Here is a 19,050-nt window from a genome sequence, read left to right as displayed (position 1 = left end):
CTTAATTTCCTTGATCAGAGGCCCCTGCGAGTAATTAACCTCAAAAACATATTTCTGCGCAGGTTCTAGAGGCTGACTGCCGATCATGACATTTCGTTCTCTCGCCAGGCTGTGGGACATTACTTTTCTCTTCTGCATACTAACCTTCAAATGAGACTCTTACGCTTTCTTCACTAAGGTCCTCAAACGTTTGTTACAAATAGCCTGCAGCGTTGCTGAGTGTGCCAATGTAACCTACAAACCGGAACTTGGTGAGCTATTTACCGTTAGCCCTCACGCCTAACCATTCCTAGTCTAACTGCTTGCACACCTTTAAGTGTTCAGTGATACGATTGTAAAGATTTTGCCATTGATCATGCGAAGCCTTTTGCAGATATCTAGCTATGCAAAGTCGGCGCGTTAGTGTCATCCATTCGAAATCAATATTCGTGGAAAACGTCATTTTTGACCGCTGTTCGGAGTCCGTGCACTGCTGCCTAAATGCCCCGATCATTCCAGCTACCTTATTCAAGCGCAGATTACGTAGCGCGCATTTCATGTATAGCCAGTATCAAAGCGTAAACTGCCAATGTTCATTTGTCATATACTGTAAGCTTGTTCATTTACTCCCGTAAAATTAGGGTGCAAATGAGAAAGACTGGAGTGCTCCAGGGGTGTTTTCTTATTGAACACTCTTCTCCTTAAAAAAGGGTGTTTGCAAGCGTGAACAGATAAATACACCCGCATTACATCCATAAGGGTGTGAACATTTTAAGAGTGTACATAAAGGTTTTTCTGAACGTGAAAGAAGCCCTCGTACGCAAAGCGCCTCAAGTGGCCAGTCGCGCGGCAATTCTGCGCGTTTTCGCGGGCTTCTTTCATCTGAACTGAGTGCCGTGGCGGGTGGTGTCGAAATCATCAGCAGGGAAAATAAGCGCTCTTCTTTTGTATAAAACATAAAAAAGGAACAATAACTTGTTTAGAACGACAGAAAGCTGAGCTAGGTTGGTAAGGATTCATTATGCAAAAAAGAGGTGAGGCGTGCAGAGAGGACACAAGAGTAGAGGCGTTCGTGTTGTCCACTTCTCTACTCTTGTGTCCTGTCTGCATGTCTCACCTCTTTTTTTGAATTATGGGGTTTTACGTGCCAAAACCACTTTCTGATTATGAGGCACGCCGTAGTGGAGGACTCCGGAAATTTCGACCACCTGGGGTTCTTTAACGTGCACCTAAATCTAAATACACGGGTGTTTTCGCATTTCGCTCCCATCGAAAGTCGGCCGCCGTGGCCGGGTCACCTCTTTTTTGCATAATGAATAACTTGTATTACGTGATACGAATGGTCCGGTGGCGGAATTCTTCCAAGGATAAAACTGCGTTTGTTCATACAGGGGTTTTACTTTGCAAGCCTTCAGATGTGGTGTTCGTTTGTTCTTGTTTGTTTCTTTTTCATTGGTGCGACACGTGCTCCACATTGCCGACTTTGAAGGGACACTAAACAGAAGAATAAGTTATCTGCATAGTAAATTACACTTCTGTACAATACCGGAAAAGTTACTGCTACTGCGAGGAGAGCATTGGTAAGCGAAAAAAAAAATTCGGCGATTACGATATTCCCTAATGCAAAATTGGAGCGCAGTTCTTTAGGTGTTTGGAATTCCACCGGTCGCGTCGCTCATTGTCCACAAAGAAAGCGTGAGCACAGGAACACATGGCTCAGGCGAAGTAACGAATCCGCAGTCGGTATGAAGCCTACGCCAGTGCTTTGTTTCCGTATGCGGTACCGGTGGACGCGCTCGTCGCATGCCTTAGTAATGACGTCATCGGCGACCGCGTGACGGCGCAGGCTGCTATGGCGCCATCTCGTAGCGGGTCGCCGTCGTGGAGCATGTCTCGTGCGGCACTCCGCTTTCCCCCTCACCCTTTCGCCATGCTGTCCTCATCCGTTTTCCTCCTTGCGCTCTCTTCGCTTTTGACGACTTTCATCCTCCACTGCGCTTAGCTCGTTCGTTCTAGTTCTGCCGGTTACGCCGACGCTCAACTCAGGGACGGGCTCCTGCGAGCGGCGCCCTAAAAAAATGCAGAATGAAATAATGAGGGCTACGCCACCTCGAAATTCGCGCGCCAGCTCGACGTGACGTCATGGATTTTGACGTCATGTATTTCTTATCGGTAAACTTGGACTACGTTGTATTCTGAAGTAGCCGAAGAATGAAGCTGGACAGTTCTGAGAAATTTCACTGTGCCACAATGGCATAAATACGAGAACGTACATAAATTCATGACGTCACACTGACGTACAAAAGCTGAGCTTCCCGCGCGAAATTTGATGAAAGGTTAAGCTTGATTTTTTCGATTTCTTTTCTAGTAAGCAACCTACTGCCGGAAAATTAATAAAAATAGAGTATTTAAGTGATTTATCTGTCTAAACTGTTTCAATGTTTCTTTTTAGTGTCCCTTCAGCGATTTAGGGTCGTTAGAATACCTGCTACCACCTTTACCAGAGTTTATTATGTCCAATCCTTACGACGTCGTTACCTTGATATGACGGGAATTTGACATCACCAGCTGCCGCTGCGACGGTCACTACTGCGTCTAAAGAGCATGTTCAAACTGAATGTATTGTACGAGTCTGTTTATTTGCCGTGATGCTTTGAACAATAGTAAAGTGTGACCTATATGTACAGTTGGCGTGAAAAGTTTGTGGGGCGCACTATTTCGAAAGAATCCGCAGCCATGAATTTGGACCTACAGCCTGGACTAGCGCATACTTGATCAACATAGCGCCGTTCTCCTTTGAGGTGCAAGCAAAAACTGAGCGGGGATCAGACTTTATCGGACTACGTGCGCACCGTAAACCTTTCACGCCGACTTTACGATGCCGTTTTATGTCTAAGCCTGTTTATATGTCTTACAACCTGTTTTCAGTGAGACACATGAAAAAAAAAAGAAACATTTTATGTGCAATAAGATATGAGGATTCCGCGCTTCTGTTGCAACTGCCAGCTAAAATTCACCAGTATTCTCTTCATATCATGTCGTAAAAGTTGTACAAGCATAACAAAATCAAGGTCAGCAATGTCACATATCATTAAGCTTTCCCTTATGTCGCACATTTGCCTGCCCATCTCATCCTCAAACTGTACAGATGAATGAAGCAGTGTAATGCTCATCGGTACGGCACACAAGCCACATCTCGTGACCAGCGAGTGATGAGAAGTATGCGCCGCAGTTTCACGGAAGCGCTGGTCTTTCCTCTTCACTTTTGCGAGCAGAGCCGTAGCAGATGGTTGGCTCTGCGAACGGATGAACATTTTTTTCTTGTTCTGCACTGTTCGCAATTTGAGAACGCACACTTTTATGCCTCATATAGTCTGCGTTGTTTTGTCTTTGTCCTGGCCGTCACAACACTGTGGAGGTTAAAATTGTTGTATTGTATGTGTGATTTATTGTGTTCGATATAGTCTAACTGGGATTGATGGCGCGGAACATAGAACCACAGATTGTAGTCAGGTGGGTGGCCTTGCAGGCCTGTGGCAGACGGCCTTCGCATAATATTTTGTTTTTAGTTTTCGGGATCTCCATTCTAATGTTAAAAAAATGCGAGAAGTGTTGTCGTGGGGAAAATTATTGATTTGGCACACTCGGTCACAAATTTACAATTTTGTCACACGCCTAAACATTCGGTAGTTGAAATGCTTGTTATTCATTGTGTTCTAACCAGCTGTACATTTAGGATATAAAGATACCCTTAGTTGTGCAAAGTGAATATAACTAATGTTTTGTTACTTTGTTTTGTGCGCCAGATGCTAGCCTTATTTTTTAAAGTCTGGTATAAGTTGCTTTGTACATTTATATGCTACATTTGTACGTTCACGAGCCTGTCAGTTTTATCTGTATGCTTGTTTCTTCGTTTTGAAAGTGAAATCTCGCTCAAATAAAGCTTTCTTTGTGTGTTTTTACAACCATGTGTGTGAGTTTGGTTAATTAAACCACATTTATTTGCACCTTAGATGTAGTCAAAAGGAGGCACGATACGCTCCATTCACTTGAGGATTGGATCATGTCAGGTTGAGAAATTGTACGACTCCGCAGCTGCCATGCAGGGAGAAATGAAGGGTTCATTGAAAAGCCGCTTGATGGGCCTTTCAACAAAGTTTTGAAATGCCATTCGACATTAGAGAATGCCACATCACGAATCTACTTCTCGGGCTGTAAGTGCATGCGAATGCATTGCTTATGAACGGAGTTATCGGCCATCAAAGATTACTCTTCAACTTCTGCGTAGCACTTCAACTATTCGCACGTTTTGCGCGCTCGTGGAAACCGCGAAGAGGTCGGCGCCCGCTGTGCTGCGTCCGCCGTATCTACCCTGTACGCCATCCTGCTGCGGAATGTTGTTTTTCGTAGATAAAGCACGTGGGTACCACAACTTCCGGCTTTGGTTGGCGCTTGCGACCTGGATAAACTAGAACGATTCCTGTGGGTAAATTCCTGCGATGAATGAGTAGCTGCAGTTAATATAAAAACATGATCGCTCGTGACATTACGTGGAGCAAATTGGTCAGGTCGAAGGGAAGTCATGTTTCGATAGCGTGAGAATTGAGAGGCCGAGATCAGCGTAAATGCTTGTGGTCATGGTGATTGAATCACCGTTACATTTCTGCAATTTATCCCCAGTATAATGATGTTCGCTTTCTTTATGTAGAGTATCGCAACTTTGACGGTGTCGAAATGGGACAGTTTCATCCCCTTTGAGGTGAGGCGCCGTATTATGTAAGGATTCTTACTATTCCGTTAATTTCTTATCACCCATCACTGAGAGTGGCCGATAGCGGCGAAAGCGAGGACGATAACACGCAATTCTAGTGATGACGAAGGAAGAAACGAATACAAAATGTAAAGTTGGGCAGAACTCATCTACGCTGACTATCGACGTATGCGAATGGCATTCTTCCGAGACGAAAATGAATTCGCAGAAATTTTAAGGGATAGTATCTCTTTTCATTGAAGACCTCTCCGAATGACGTTAGGGCCACATTTCTGGAGTGCACATTATTCGGGATTGACCCACGAGAACAGTTAGATGGCCAGAAAAAACTTGCGTGAAAATTCCAGGAATACTGTTCGCATTAAATAGGATAGTAACCTTTACGTATTTCAACCTCAGGGTTGCAGGAGTAAGCAGCACCAGGTTGTACATATCAACTTTTCATCTAGCCCTAAAGGAGCGCTGAAAGTGTCGACTTCTGTTTTTTTTTTTTTTGTGCTAAATGAGGGTCCGAAAAGGCCGCCAGGTGGCCGAGGAGCACAGTCGTACCTCACATAAGCTCCTGCTTTTCTCGCTATTTTGTGTGGAATATTGCTTCGAAGCTCAGCGAATTTGGTAACCTTGGATTCCTGAAGTTCCAAGGCATCGTTTGACACCAGCCACGACGCAGTGAGTAGACCTTTACTCGAATAATCGAACCCTGAACATTCTGTGACCGTGCGCTCCAAGATAACCCTAACGCCGGGGCACCCGTGGCACGAGCGGGAGACCAGCGGCTCGCGCCTGCAGGCCCGCGGTGCACGCGCACGGCGCTCTCGCAGTAGGAGTCAATCACGCAGAACCAGCATCTGAGGCGAAGCGCGCACGCTTTTCTGGAAACACATGACGTACGCTTTACAGGAGCCGACAACGGGGCGAATGGAAGTGACCGGGGCCAACTCCGATACCATACCCCAGTGGACATACGACTCGAACAGCGGTAAAACGACGGGTAAAGCCCGCATCGAGTTGGTACAAGTTGGTCGTAAAGGCAGATCACCAAAAGAAGACAATAAATCCGCCGAGGAAAGAACCATGGAAGTCCTGAAACCAGACCCCAAACCTCGAGCACAAGCACTGCCGCAGCATCAACGCATTCTGAGGATGCGACCCTTCCCTACTGACAACTTCAAGATCGTCTTCCGCCCTCAAGCAGGACTTGACCTCTCGAAGAACACACTCATCGCAGTGGCACATGCCATCGGAAGATCCAGTGGTTTGGTCCAGCAAGACTTTCACGATAACGTCCGAGTACAAGTGCAGAAACTAGATAATGTGATCATCGCGAGCACGGCAAGTATGGAACGAGCTTCCAAACTGCAGTGTATCAACACCATACAACTCGGCGGAATCGTCTATCAAGTCAGTCCCCATATTCGACACCCAGACGATGTGTGCCGCGGAGTGATATACGGCCTCGAACGGGGTACAAGTCCCGCGGCGATTGTTGCCGGCCTTCGAGTGGACTCAAGATACATGGTTCTCGGCGTGCGCATGCTAGGATCTTCAACAGCCGCGGTTATCACCTTCGACGGACAGCACGTCCCTTATTACGTAACGTACCAAAGCGGTGATACAGATGCAAACCCTACCGAAAATCCGTCCAATACTGCAGAACCTGCGGCGCCATCGGACACCGACAGGATATCTGTCCTCAGCCGAGAGCCAACTTCTGCTACACATGTGGGCGCGATGGGGTCACAGAAGAGCACGACTGCCACCCGAAATGCAAGATTTGCGGCGGAGACCACGAAACGGCAGGCAAGGAATGTAAGAAGAAACTCCGTAACAACCCGCCTCCCTACCAAGTAAGAAGACAGCAGCTTGACAACGCTCGCGCCCGAGAGAATCACTGGAGCTCGAGCACCGAAGACTTCCCCGCGCTGGTTACCACCTCGGAAAGCTCACGGGGGCCCTCGCCTCGACAAAGACCTTGCCGGAGACGCTCTCGCTCTATTCTAAGATCGCGCTCTACATCCCGCTTTCGGTCACCGTCTCGCTCCGTTAGGCGAATCACTTAACGTCGCTTCGGCGAGTGGAAGCAGCGCCTCGAATTCCTCACGCAACCCGAGTAGTTCAGGCGAGACAGCGACGATATGGACTCTCGAACATAAAGTGCAGGATCTACAGAGGACGATACAACAACCGGTAGCCGAGTGCAACACGCCAGAACTCGGGGAAAAAGTAACGAAGAGAGTAGAAGAAATCATACTAAAACGGGTAGAAGCCAGAATAATGAAGCGGGTAGACGAACGGCTGCAAGCATATGAAGCGAAGATTCTCGCCCTTGTTGAACGACGCCTTCAAGTCTTCGAGGAAACCTTCACTACAAAACTTCTCGCATCAGCAGACATAACCATACAGACAGTGATAACTAAAATCATGGAAAAGGTAGACCCACTAACTCGTACGGTCACCACACTCGACGCCAAACTGGATGGCTTCATGGCACAACAACACAACTTCATTACCTATGCTTGCAAGAATTTCGTGACTCATGAACATCTGGCGAAGCAGCTAGGAACCAAACGCAAAGGATGAAAGACAGCACGAGTGGAATCCGCGGAGGATTCGAGCTCGACAACACCAAACCACCTACTCCAGGTGGAGGACAACCATCAACATGTCGGCTCCCAAGCGTAGACATACCGAGCCACTTCCCGCCCTCCGCATTTGGCACTGGAATTGCAGATCCTATAGGCCCCGCTTGGCCAACCTGCAAGAATATCTCAAAGCAAACAATCCTGACATAATCACGTTACAGGAAGCCAACACCAAGAAAATAAAGCTCCCCGGCTACAACACTATGGCACACACTGCCCGCACACTGCCCGCAATTCTTGTCAAGAAGACACTAACCGCACAGCCTCACGAAATTGAAGACACTGAAATCGAACACACCATAGAGGTGTTGCCGACACGTAAGAATCAACAGAGCCTATACCTGGCCAATCTCTATGCCCGCCGCGGCAGCAGCTACTCCACTACGACCACTCGTCCGGGACCTTCGCAAGAACGTTAACGGCAACCGGCTTGTTGTAGTAGGGGACCTTAACGCCCCATACGCGGCTTGGGGCTACCCCAATACCACCAAAAAGGGGGCACGGGTTCATGACACCGCACAGCACCACGGTCTTACGTTATGAAATGACCTGCTCCAACCCACCCGAGTGGGCAACAGCGTGTCGAGGGAAACAAATCCTGATCCCACGTTCACTCTAGACATGCGAAAGGCCACGTGGACCCGACTCCCGGACACGCTAGGGAGCGATCACCACATAATTCAAGTCGAGATTGAACAATCTCACCGCGCGCCCAAGACAGGAAAGGCACTACTCACTGACGAACGCGTATAGGAATTAGCTTGACAATGATTCGGACGTCAAAGACATTGAAGCTTGGGTGAACGGTATCGTAGGGGTGGTTGACGGCCACACCAGGACGATTCAACTAGACGAGGACAATCTGGTGGTCGATAATCGCCTACTGCACTTATGGGAGGCTCGGCGATGGCTCCTTAAACGATGGCGACGCCAAATGCTCAACCGCAAGCTCCAGCGCCGAATTGCCCTATTAAGCATGCAAGCACAGGAGTACGCTAAACAGCTAACGAGTCAGAACTGGCGATCCTTCTACGACCAACTTCAAGGGACCCTCAGCACAAAGAAGACTTGACATATACTTCAAGCCCTGGTCGACGACAACCACTCCAAAAGCCAACAAAGACCTACAATTCACCGACTAATCCACAACTATGGCGGCGCAGAGGATCAGCTACTCCAAGAACTTCAGACAAAGCTACATGACTCAGCTAACCCGCAAACCACTGCCACCCATCATTCCACCCCAAGGGAGTACCAAGGAGCGCCGAACAAAGAGTTAGATCGGCCTTTCACACAGGCAGAGTTACAGGCGGCCCTCTTTAGGCTAACACGCATACGAGCCCGGGCAAAGACAGAGTCACCAACAAGCACCTTCGATAGCTACCCTCTCGGGCGCTGACGGCTCTCCTTCGGTACTATAACGACTGCTGGATTAAGGGCGAGCTACCAACAGCCTGGAAGCACTCGGAGGTAACCATGGTACCCAATCCAAACAAACCCATCTCCATCGCAGATCTCCGCCCCATCTCTCTTACGTCCTTCGCCGGGAAACTGTTTGAACACATGGTCAAAGAGCGACTCACCACACATCTCGAGGAAAACGATCGCTATCCGCACACCATGTTCGGCTTCCGCCAGATGCTCTCCACGCAGGACGTCCTCTTCCAGCTAAAGGAAGATATTCTTGATCATTTGACCAAACACTGCAAGTCTTCCATTCTGGCTCTAGGCGTAAAGGGCGCCTTTGATAACGTGAGCCATGAAGCCATTCTCCGTAACCTAGAAGATATCGGCTGCAGTGCCAAAACATACGCCTCCATGAACGCTTTCCTCACCAACCGTACGGCCACGGTGGGGATTGTCAACCTCCGGAGCAATACATTTCACCTACCTAACAGGGGTACGCCACAAGGTTCGGTAGTATCGCCACTTCTCTTCTACGTGGCCCTCCTCAATCTTCCCCGCCTCCTAGACACCGTCCCAGGGATATTCCATGCTCTATATGCAGATGATATCACACTGTGGACGAGAGGCGCTAGCACGGGCGAACAGGAGGCCTGTCTTCAAGAGGCGGTCAACATCATCCAATGGTACCTTAACACCTGTGGCCTCCACTGTGCCCCGTATAAATCTGAGCTCTTAGTAATCGGGGCACGCACACGGGGCCGGGCCCCAAGCCATGACGCACCGGAGCCACAAGTCCTTCAGGGAGTCCCGATATCGAAGGTCGACTAACTTCGAATCCTCAGAGTCCATATGCACAAGGACGTGTCCGGCTCCGCCACACTCCCCAGGCTCCACAACACCGTGGCACAGCTTACTCATCTGATACGACGGGTGACCAATCGCCGCAGTGGCCTCAAAGAGCACGACACCTTGCGAATGGTACAAGCCCTCCTTTACAGCCGCATTACATACAGAACTCCTTACCTCAACCTGAAGACAGCCGAGAAACAAAAGCTAAACCTTCTAATACGAAAGGCCATGAAGCTCGCCCTAGGACTGCTGACAACCGCCTCCACTGACCGATTGCTTCGCATGGGAGTTCACAACTCCTGGGAAGAACTCGCGGAAGCGCACCTCATCAACGAGATCGAGATACTCAAGCTCACAACCACAGGCCGAGCAGTTCTCAGACGCACAGGTTACATAACCAACCTAGAACACGATGGCGAACGTAAGGAAAAGATCACGTCGAAGCTCCGAGAATGTCTACAAGTTCTTCAGATACCTCGGAACATGCACCCAGAACACCATCGAGGCAGACGGCTCGCCAGGGTAAACGCCATCAGAGACAAGCACCGTAACGACCCGCAGGCGCGCTACGTGGACGCAGCCAAGTCATCATCATCATCAGCAGCAGCCTGGTTACTCCCACTGCAGGGCAAAGGCCTCTCCCATACTTCTCCAACGCAGCCAAGTATCCGGGAGTAAGCCAAGTAACGACGCAGCCAAGTATCCGGGTCGAAACGCCTTCGCCATCAGCATCACAGACTACAGGGGGACGACACTGACGTTGGCGAGAATTCTCGCCAAACGCGCGGACACAGCTGAGCAGGCCGCTATAGCGCTCTCCACCCATACAAGCGAGGATGCCATAGGGGTATTCACCGACTATCAAACAGTGGCACGCAACTACATGAAGGGTAGGATCTCCATCAAAGCGATCAACATAGTGAAACGTGGCGACACTCCTCCCCATACACCTGCATCATGTGGGTTCCGGGACACGAGGGATTCGAGGGGAATGAAGCGGCACACACCGCGGCCCGCGCAAGGGTCAACCGGGCCTCACCGTACGATATTCTAGACATGTCCCACCCACCCAAATCAGTGGAGGAAACGGAAACAATACCGCTAACCTACCAGGCACATCTGCAGCACTATCGGCTTGGACGCAGGGTATACCCTCCACCACATCCTAAACTAACGAGGAACGAAGGCACCGACCACAGGCGACTCCAGAGCAATACCTTTACCCACGGAAGCTTACTGCATCATTTCCACCCAACGCTATACAGCTGCACCTGTCCACACTGCAACGTGCCAGACACCCTGGCGGACCTCCTACTGCAATGCAAGAAAACCCGAGCAATCATCACAGCGATACTAGTAGCAGCAGACGCAGACCCTAACCTCCTCGCTGAAACGTGGGAGGCTGCGACCTCCAAGCCGGAGCTGGTGGACCAGCGCAAACTCGTCGCCCGGACCTGGAGGGAGATCCACGCCAGAGGGTTCCTGGAATAAGGGACCCTCCCATCTCGACTGACAAGTCACTGCTCCAAATAAAGGTTTCATTCTCTCTCTCTCTCTAAATGAGGGTCCTGAACCTCAAACCACAAAACTTGCCACCTTCCGGAGCGCCCTAAATAATTTTCTATAATACAGTTTTCTTACGAATCAGTTTCGTTTTCTCGCAATCGTATGTGTCGTGACGTCACGACGCGGAACTTGGTCACGTGGGAGCTAAACAACGCGACATTTGTCATTCCCTCCGGCTCGCTCGTTGGTCTGTCGTGCTGCTATTCGTTGCGCGACTCGATGTAGCAGCGCAGTAGTAGGCGACCGAGCGAGTGCCGAAACGTCATGGTCAGCCGACCTTGGCCTCCATAATGAAACCTGGCGGCCACTTTGAGAAAGGAGCACTGTGATTCTAAGTGCAGCCGAATTTGTTCTTTCAATCGGGTGAACGTGGCAAAGGCTTTAGGAGGATGAGTAAATTTTAATGAAGAGAAAGAAGGAGAGGTTGGGCCTGGAGAGCTTGTCTAGCCTGCCACTCCTCACTGGGGAAAGAGGAAGTGGGAAAGGTAGGCGGCAGGTGATTATGTTATGGTACAATGAGCTGCTATATACACATTGTCCAATACGCGGATGCACGCTGTAGACACAATACAATAATCTCGTCCACACAAAAAAGCTATCGCGCAGACACATTTTGCACTGTCTGTACGTTTCACAGGTTCTGGAGGCGATCGTCTAAACCGACTCACGTAGAAAGTTCAAGAGTGACTTTATGGCGCGTTGGGCATGGTCAACTCTTCTCCACGCGCCTAGCATCTTCCGAAAAGAGGCGGGTGTCCAAGCAGTCAACACTAGACTGAAGTGTTCTTCGCTCGGCCGCATATTGAGGACAGACGCAAAGTACGCGAGTTATTTTCTCGGAAGTGTGACAGACGCTACAGTCAGGGTCCCGTGCTTGTCCAATCTTGTGAAGGTATCGGTGAGAGTACGCCACACCGAGCCGTAATCGATGGGTGAGTGCTTCCTAATCTCTCCCCAACCGAAGTGGAAGCCGCAATCATAAACCAGCGTCAAGTCTATGAAGGCGCTCTTGCTGAGATGCATCACACCGTGTGCGGAGCCGCGTACCCTCTTTTTTTTTTCAGGCCACTGGCAACGGCGGAACTTGGTTGAACTACCTGACTAGCCTTGAACGGTCCTCCTGGCTTCGCCAATTTTAGTGTGTCAGGACAGTCGACATAAACGCCTGACTATATGCGGTCTCCAAAGTGAAACAGCAATTTTATAAAAATGTGCAATGCTTAATGCAATGCTCCGCACGCTTAAGCTTCGCCTTTGAGAGTGGAACGCAATAGCATTCAAAGATCCCGGACTGCTTCGCACGCTTCCGGTCAACTGGAGCGTATGTAACCGTAATGTTCACCGGGGAACGCTGACCGCGAACGCTATGCACGAAGGCTGGCTTTGTGGTAGAAACGCGGCCTCTTGCGTGAGCCGCGATGCGGCGGAGTCGCGAGTTCCAGCTGGAGGTACTGCAAGGAACCGGGCGCGCCGCTCCGTGGCCCCTGAGACACCCGCGCGCCAGCTCGCGAAAATGGCGGACGCCGCGACCGGCATGTGAATTGTAGAAACGCTGGAAAATTGCATTGGAGCCAACTTTATTTAAAGGGTTTCTTTGAGTTTTCCCGTAAGAGAATTATGTTTTCTCGCATAGTCAAATTACAATCCGAGAGCTATCATGTCTGTAGTTTATGTGAATGTCGTAGTTTACGATTTTTCCACGTATTTTACTTTTCCAAGTTCAATTAGTTCAGTAAATTTCTTGCGTCAAGTGGATGGCCTGGGTATGGGTGGATCGAAAATCTTGGCGAAGTGGCGTTCAGCGCTGGACGCCGACGCGGGACGCCGAGACCGGATTTTCTACGACATGGGCTCCTTAACGCTATCGCGTTAATATCTGCTTGAGCAGCCGGTTTATGCTCTTCGGCGGGAACAATTTTCGCAATTAGCCATCCAATACATAATTAACAAGAACTAAACATTTCTTTTGCTATGATGTATATATGTTTATGTTTCAAACGTCAAGGCAGCACTCGTGTTAGAAGACAACTCCATTTTGTTTGATTCATCGCTAAATTTGACACTCGGTCAACTAATTTCGCATTCGGAAGCGTGGATGTAGACACAGTCAATCTGTGAGCGAACGTCAACGTGAGAGAAACGGGAAAAGCCGGACGTTGCTTGTTTTCGCCAGCCGATAACAAGAGCGCAGCTGTGATCAACTTCATAGAGTTTCTTACTAAAGGTGCCAGAGTGAACTGTGGCGGCGCTACGGTCGTTCAGCCATCGCGGGAATGGTGGGCAGTAGCAGTACACGGGTTCGCCTGATCGTGCTTGCGGCTTCGGACATTATTGTGGCTTTGAATGCGACGCTTTACCTGTTTTTATTGGCCTAGTTTCAAAGCAATCTGCGCTTTTCTAAATGCAGAAGGCAATAAGACTGAATATGCATAATCGCTGCTAATTGCAGCAATTCCGCTTGTCGAGGCACCTGTCCGTGGCGTAAGGCTTACAACATCGGGCTTCTGTGCTAGAGGTCCTCTGATCGAATCCAGCCGTCGGATTACTTTATTTAGGCTTTCTGTTCATCTTTAATGCAATATTTATTGGAAATTATTCCATTGCAAACGCACATAGGCGCTCGAGGCCACAAGGACGAAGTTCAGTCAGATTCATGTATACTGCGCCCATCATCCCACGCCGGCCGAACCGTTGTGCTTGCAGCACCCGCAGACACTAGCCCATCTACCAGTAATTGTAGCGAACTCTATGATGCGCTTCGCCCAGCTTGCAGACGATATGTCGCACGCAGTAAGCCACGTCACAGTGGGGTGTGACGTGTCGATATCTATGTCCCTGAAGTGAATTTAGTTGACTGTCGTATGATTTATGATGAATATTCATCTCGTAACACGAGTGCTCCTGGGGAATCAAACGAAGCTCAGTTGTCTTAAAATACGATTGTCTTAACGTTTGAAATATAAGCGTGTATTACAATCATGATAGCAAGACAGGAAGTTTTTTAATTGTGTCATTGGTGGCTCATTTGTCTGAAATAGTGTGTCCACCAAGCCACGTAAACCGCCTGTGCAAGCAGGTCTTGCGTAGATAGCGCAGCGGTTTTGTCAAAGTTACTGTATGGTTGACTGTGAAGACCCTGTATAGTTAGTGAAAGATAAAAAGTAGAGCGACAAGTGCCTCCCGAAGGGGACTTCTACAAATACTGCCAGCAAATGGCTCCATCCTGGTTTCTCTCTTATTTCTCATCATTTCTATTGCGAAAAAAATTTGGAGGGCGCTCAAGCTTCCCCTTCAAGAGTGCAACGCGATAGTATTCAAAGATCCCTGACTACTTCTCACGCTTCCTGGCAACTGCAGCTTATGTAACCGTAATGTTTACCCGAAAACGCTGACGGCGAACGCTATGCACGAAGGCGAGCTTTCTGATAGAAATGCGGCCTCTTGCGTGGGCCGCGGATGGATGGATAGATGCTATGAGCGCCCCCTTCGGAAAGGGGCGGTGTTTTGCCCCACGAAGCTCTTGTTGTTATATTGCCTGATGTTCTACTTTTGTTAAAACAACAAAAAATAGAACCTACGATGAATTCCCATGACCAAATTTTCTGAACCCCTATCGGGAACTTTGCTTTTCTACGTCTCTCTTTTTGTCGTTTCCCTACTTCCACCAATCTTCCAATCGCCTTTTACTAATCTCTATGCGGACATGCTTACTTTCTCCCTGCTCTCGCTGGACCCAAGGGCTTCAAGGAGGACAGTGGTGCCTTAATCGACCGCTGAGCAGATATCTTCACATTCTAATGGAACAAGCTCCATCGTTTCCCTAGCTTTACGGTAGCAAACACATGTTTCTTCTTCCTTTTTGTATCTCGCGTTATAAGTGCACGTTCTAAGGCATCATGATCTCACTTCGAAAAGTAATGAGCTTCCCTTTGAGTTAACATAATTTTTTTGTTTCCTGATTTTGCTATTTGCTCTTAAGTAGTTACGGCAGGTTTTTTTTTTTCTATTGCCGCCGCCCATGAAATTATATCTCAGCCTCTCTGACTTTCCGCTTAAAGTTCTTTGTTGTTGTGTTGCTGATCATACAGGCCACATACTTGCTGGCAAGCTGCTTAGCTGTTTTCCTCCACTGTAAATCAGTGTTATTCCTGTACAAATATCTGAACACTCTCCCAGCCCATTTACTTTCTCCCATGTTCCTTAGTTACTCTTCATAATCAATTTTACTGTGAGCTTCTCTCACTTCAAAGCTTACCCGGCCCATATCACCCTGCACAGCTTGATTTGTAGTCTTTCCGTGAGCGCCCAGTGCGAGGCGTCCCACTGACCTTTGATTGCCATCGAGTCCTGACTGTACCCCTGCTTTCAAGCAAACAATCGCATTTACAAATTTAAGTCCTGGAACCATTACACCTTTCCACATACACCGGAGCACCTCGTACCTATTGTATTGTACTGAAGGCACTGGGCAGTGGGCATAGTGCTTGTGAAAGAGAAGGCGACGAGAATTGCTTGCTTCTCCGTTTCGCCATAGTACCGACCTGTTTAAGCCTACCACTGCAACCTAGAACTAGTGCTGGCAAACACCCCCGTTGTATTTGGTAGAGGTGTCCATCATTCGTGAAAGAACGGTGTCCATCATTCGCTCGAAAGTGGCAGGCGCGTTGCAGAGGCCGACCGACATGACGGTAAATTCATATAGCCTATCAGGTGTTACAAAGGCTGTCTTTTGGCGATCGGCCTCTGCCATTGGCACTTGCCAGTACCCGGAGCGCAGATCCAGCGAGGAAAAGAATTCCGCTCCCTGCAGACTGTCCAAGGCATCGTCGATGCGCGGCAGAGGACAGACATCTTTGCGCGTTATTCGGTTAAGGCGGCGATAGTCGACGCAGAACCGAATGGAGCCATCTTTTTTTTAACGAGGACAACCAGAGATGACCAGGAACTGTTCTGGATGATGCCACGCTCCAGCATGTCGTCAACGTGCTGGTCGACGATACGGCGTTCAGCAGCCGACACACGATACGGACGCTGGCGCGATGGTGTTTGTTGACCGGTGTCGATACGGTGAACGAATGCGCGCGCTCGACCCAAGGATCGTTCGTCAATGTCGAATGAGGCACTAAATCGTTGGAGGAGCTTGATGATTTCTGTGTGCTGCACAGGTGTGAGTTCTGCGCCGACTGCACAGGTGCATAGGTCGCGGCTGGAGGAGAGACGGCACAAATCGGAAGTGATGCCGTATCACCAAACATGGTTGGCGGGAGAACGCAATCGACAGGTTCAGAGGTACCAGAAAGTTCCGAAAGTTCAGAGGTAAGCAGAAAGTTCCGGCGGCGCGCACAAGTGGCCGACGGCGTAAGCAGAACAGATGAGTTCGCAGCAGAGTTACATGACACAGGGACCAGAGCGGCGGAGAAAAGTGCGATGTTGATGTCAGAGGCAGCAGCAACCTTAGGAGAATAATGGTCGTCAGGGTCAAAGCACGGTACTCATAACGTAAGTTCGACACGAGCGCAGTCGATAAGAGCTTGACAGATACGAAATTCCATCCAAGTATAATGTCGTGCGAGGAACGAGATAGGGCGACAAATTTGATAACATACATAACGCTTTGAATAACGGCCCGGGCTGTGCGCGACGCTGAAGGCTGAATGCACTACAACGTTTCCGTACGCAAAGAGAGGCGAGGGGAATGGTCACTTTGTTAAAATTCTCCGGTGTCGGTGTCGATAAGTGCGTGTTCGGTGACGCTGTCTACGTACAGTTCAATTTCGTTCGCCGGGGAAGAATGAGGCCTTGAAATGTTCGACTTAAACGCAGTTCTTGCCTCTGGAACTGCGACTGTTAGTTTTCCTCTCGGGCTGGGCTGGGTCGGCGAACCATTGGGGAAATAGATCGGCGACGTGGGGAAAGCGACCGGCCTGAATCGAAGGGGTGGCGACTGTAGGACGAGTCCGGAGGAAGGTTAGATGGATCCTGACGCGGCAATCGAGCAGGCCTGTAGCTTGAGGCGCCCCCACTGTCATGTAAACTGTGGCTGCGACGGCGCCAGAATCGTGCTACGTGGCCAGGAAGATGCAGTAATAGCGTATTGGCCGGTTATCAGGTGTACGCCACGGGTTGACGACAGGGGCTCCAGCGGCCAAGTAAGGGACGGCAATCGGACGCGAAGGTGGTGGTGGCACAGTATTCCCGTAGCGCGCTTTGGCCGCATTTCTCTTCCCCTTTGCTGTTATTTTTTCCTGTTTCCATATGTCTATTGTCTTGGTACGGATGACCCGCCGTGGTTGCTCAGTGGCTACGGTGTTAGGCTGCTGAGCACGAGGTCGCGGGATCGAATCCCGGCCACGGCGGCCGCATTTCGATGGGGGCGAAATGCGAAAACACTCGTGTACTTAGATTTAGGTGCACGTTAAAGAACCCCAGGTGGCCGAAACTTCCCACTACGGCGTGCCTCATAATCAGAAAGTGGTTTTGGCACGTAAAACCCCATAATTAAATTAAATTAATTGGTACGGATGGGTGGAGGCGAGCGCCATCTGGTTGGTGTTGCAAAGATCCAGCCGCGCTGCTCTACGAATGGTAGAAACGCTGGAAAAGGGGTGTGTGTCTGAATTTCCGCGTAGCAGAAGTATGTTTTCTCGTATATTCAGATTACAATCCGGCTCTCTCATGTCAGTAGGTTGTGTGTTAGTCGTACTTTACGACTTTTCGGACGCATTTTACTTTGAGAAATTCAGTTAGTTCAGTAACGTCTGTGCGCTACGCGGAGTGCCTGCGTGGTTCGGAATGATTTTTCGCTCACAAGATAGTCGGCGCCGGACGCCGAGACCTGATTTTCTGCGACACGGGGCCCTTGACACTTTCGCGTTCTTTTTTTTTTTTTTCATTATGGTACCTACCGGAGGGAAGACGTGCTCAATGGTGATGTGATGATGTGTACACAGAAGAAGACGGGGAAAGTTATGAACACATCACAGTACGCAGTTCCACAGCACGTAAATCGCACAAATATTTAGAGGACGGAGGGGGGGGGGGGGAGGGTGCCTCTCCGGCATTCTTCATTTGCCACGTTATGGGGTAACTCTATCGCCATGTTATTAAGACATTCAGCGTAATCTTTACCTACCTGATGTAATTTACTGTTTTATTTTTTGCTCTCAGTCTTCACCATGTCATTACGTGTACACTGTCACGTCATTGCTATTTGGCTGTTTGTCTGTGCTCTCAGCATCTTACTATTTGAATAAGTTTTGATATGATTTGAAACAAAAGTTCAGTTGTTTACCACCGTATAGCGCCCCTCCAACTTCTGCGGTAGCAGCATGAAGGGTAGACTCCCGGAATAAGGCCGAATATTGAGACGCCGAGGCCATTCTGAGACTCCGTCTTCCCTATTAGTGTGTACTGATCACCGGCAATAGTATAATCGAGCGTTCGACGGAAGCCAGTCTGGTCGGGATGAAACACGACAAAGGCGTACACCGACCAAATAAAACTTCAAAAGCAAGACGTTTTTGCTTCCGTGCGGAAGCCTTGTTCACTTGTTCACTAGGCCACTGTGAACAAAACTTCCGTATGGAAGCAGAAATGTCCGGCCTTTAAAGTTTTATTTGATCGGTGTATGTCTTGTCACCGACAATAGTGTTCCAGTTGTGCTTTTTAGCTAATCGGAGAGCGCTTTAGTGTTCGGCAGAGTGCGCCACTGAACTAACTCCTAGCTGCACGCATAAGCCCCTTTTTCTGCATTTGTGTTCATCTTTCGGGCTTTTAGTGTTTTTAGGTTTTGTGATGGTAAAAACAACACTATAAACTGGACACGTGGGTTGGTAC

General features: G+C 49.2%; 1 protein-coding gene across 1 annotated transcript in view; it reads left to right on the top strand.

Moving 5' to 3' along the window:
• The window catches only part of LOC135909449 (KICSTOR complex protein ITFG2-like), a 184,889-nt gene extending 180,945 nt beyond the window's left edge, over positions 1–3,944 (top strand). Inside the window, exon 15 of the mRNA XM_070536025.1 lies at positions 2,432–3,944. The gene's annotated coding sequence lies outside the window, so the exon portion shown is untranslated. The remainder of the gene's footprint in view (positions 1–2,431) is intronic.
• Positions 3,945–19,050: the final 15,106 nt, after the last annotated feature.

This window comes from Dermacentor albipictus, chromosome 3 (assembly GCF_038994185.2).
Source record: "Dermacentor albipictus isolate Rhodes 1998 colony chromosome 3, USDA_Dalb.pri_finalv2, whole genome shotgun sequence".
NCBI lineage: Eukaryota > Metazoa > Arthropoda > Arachnida > Ixodida > Ixodidae > Dermacentor > Dermacentor albipictus.
This window is presented reverse-complemented; position numbering and strand designations above follow the sequence as displayed.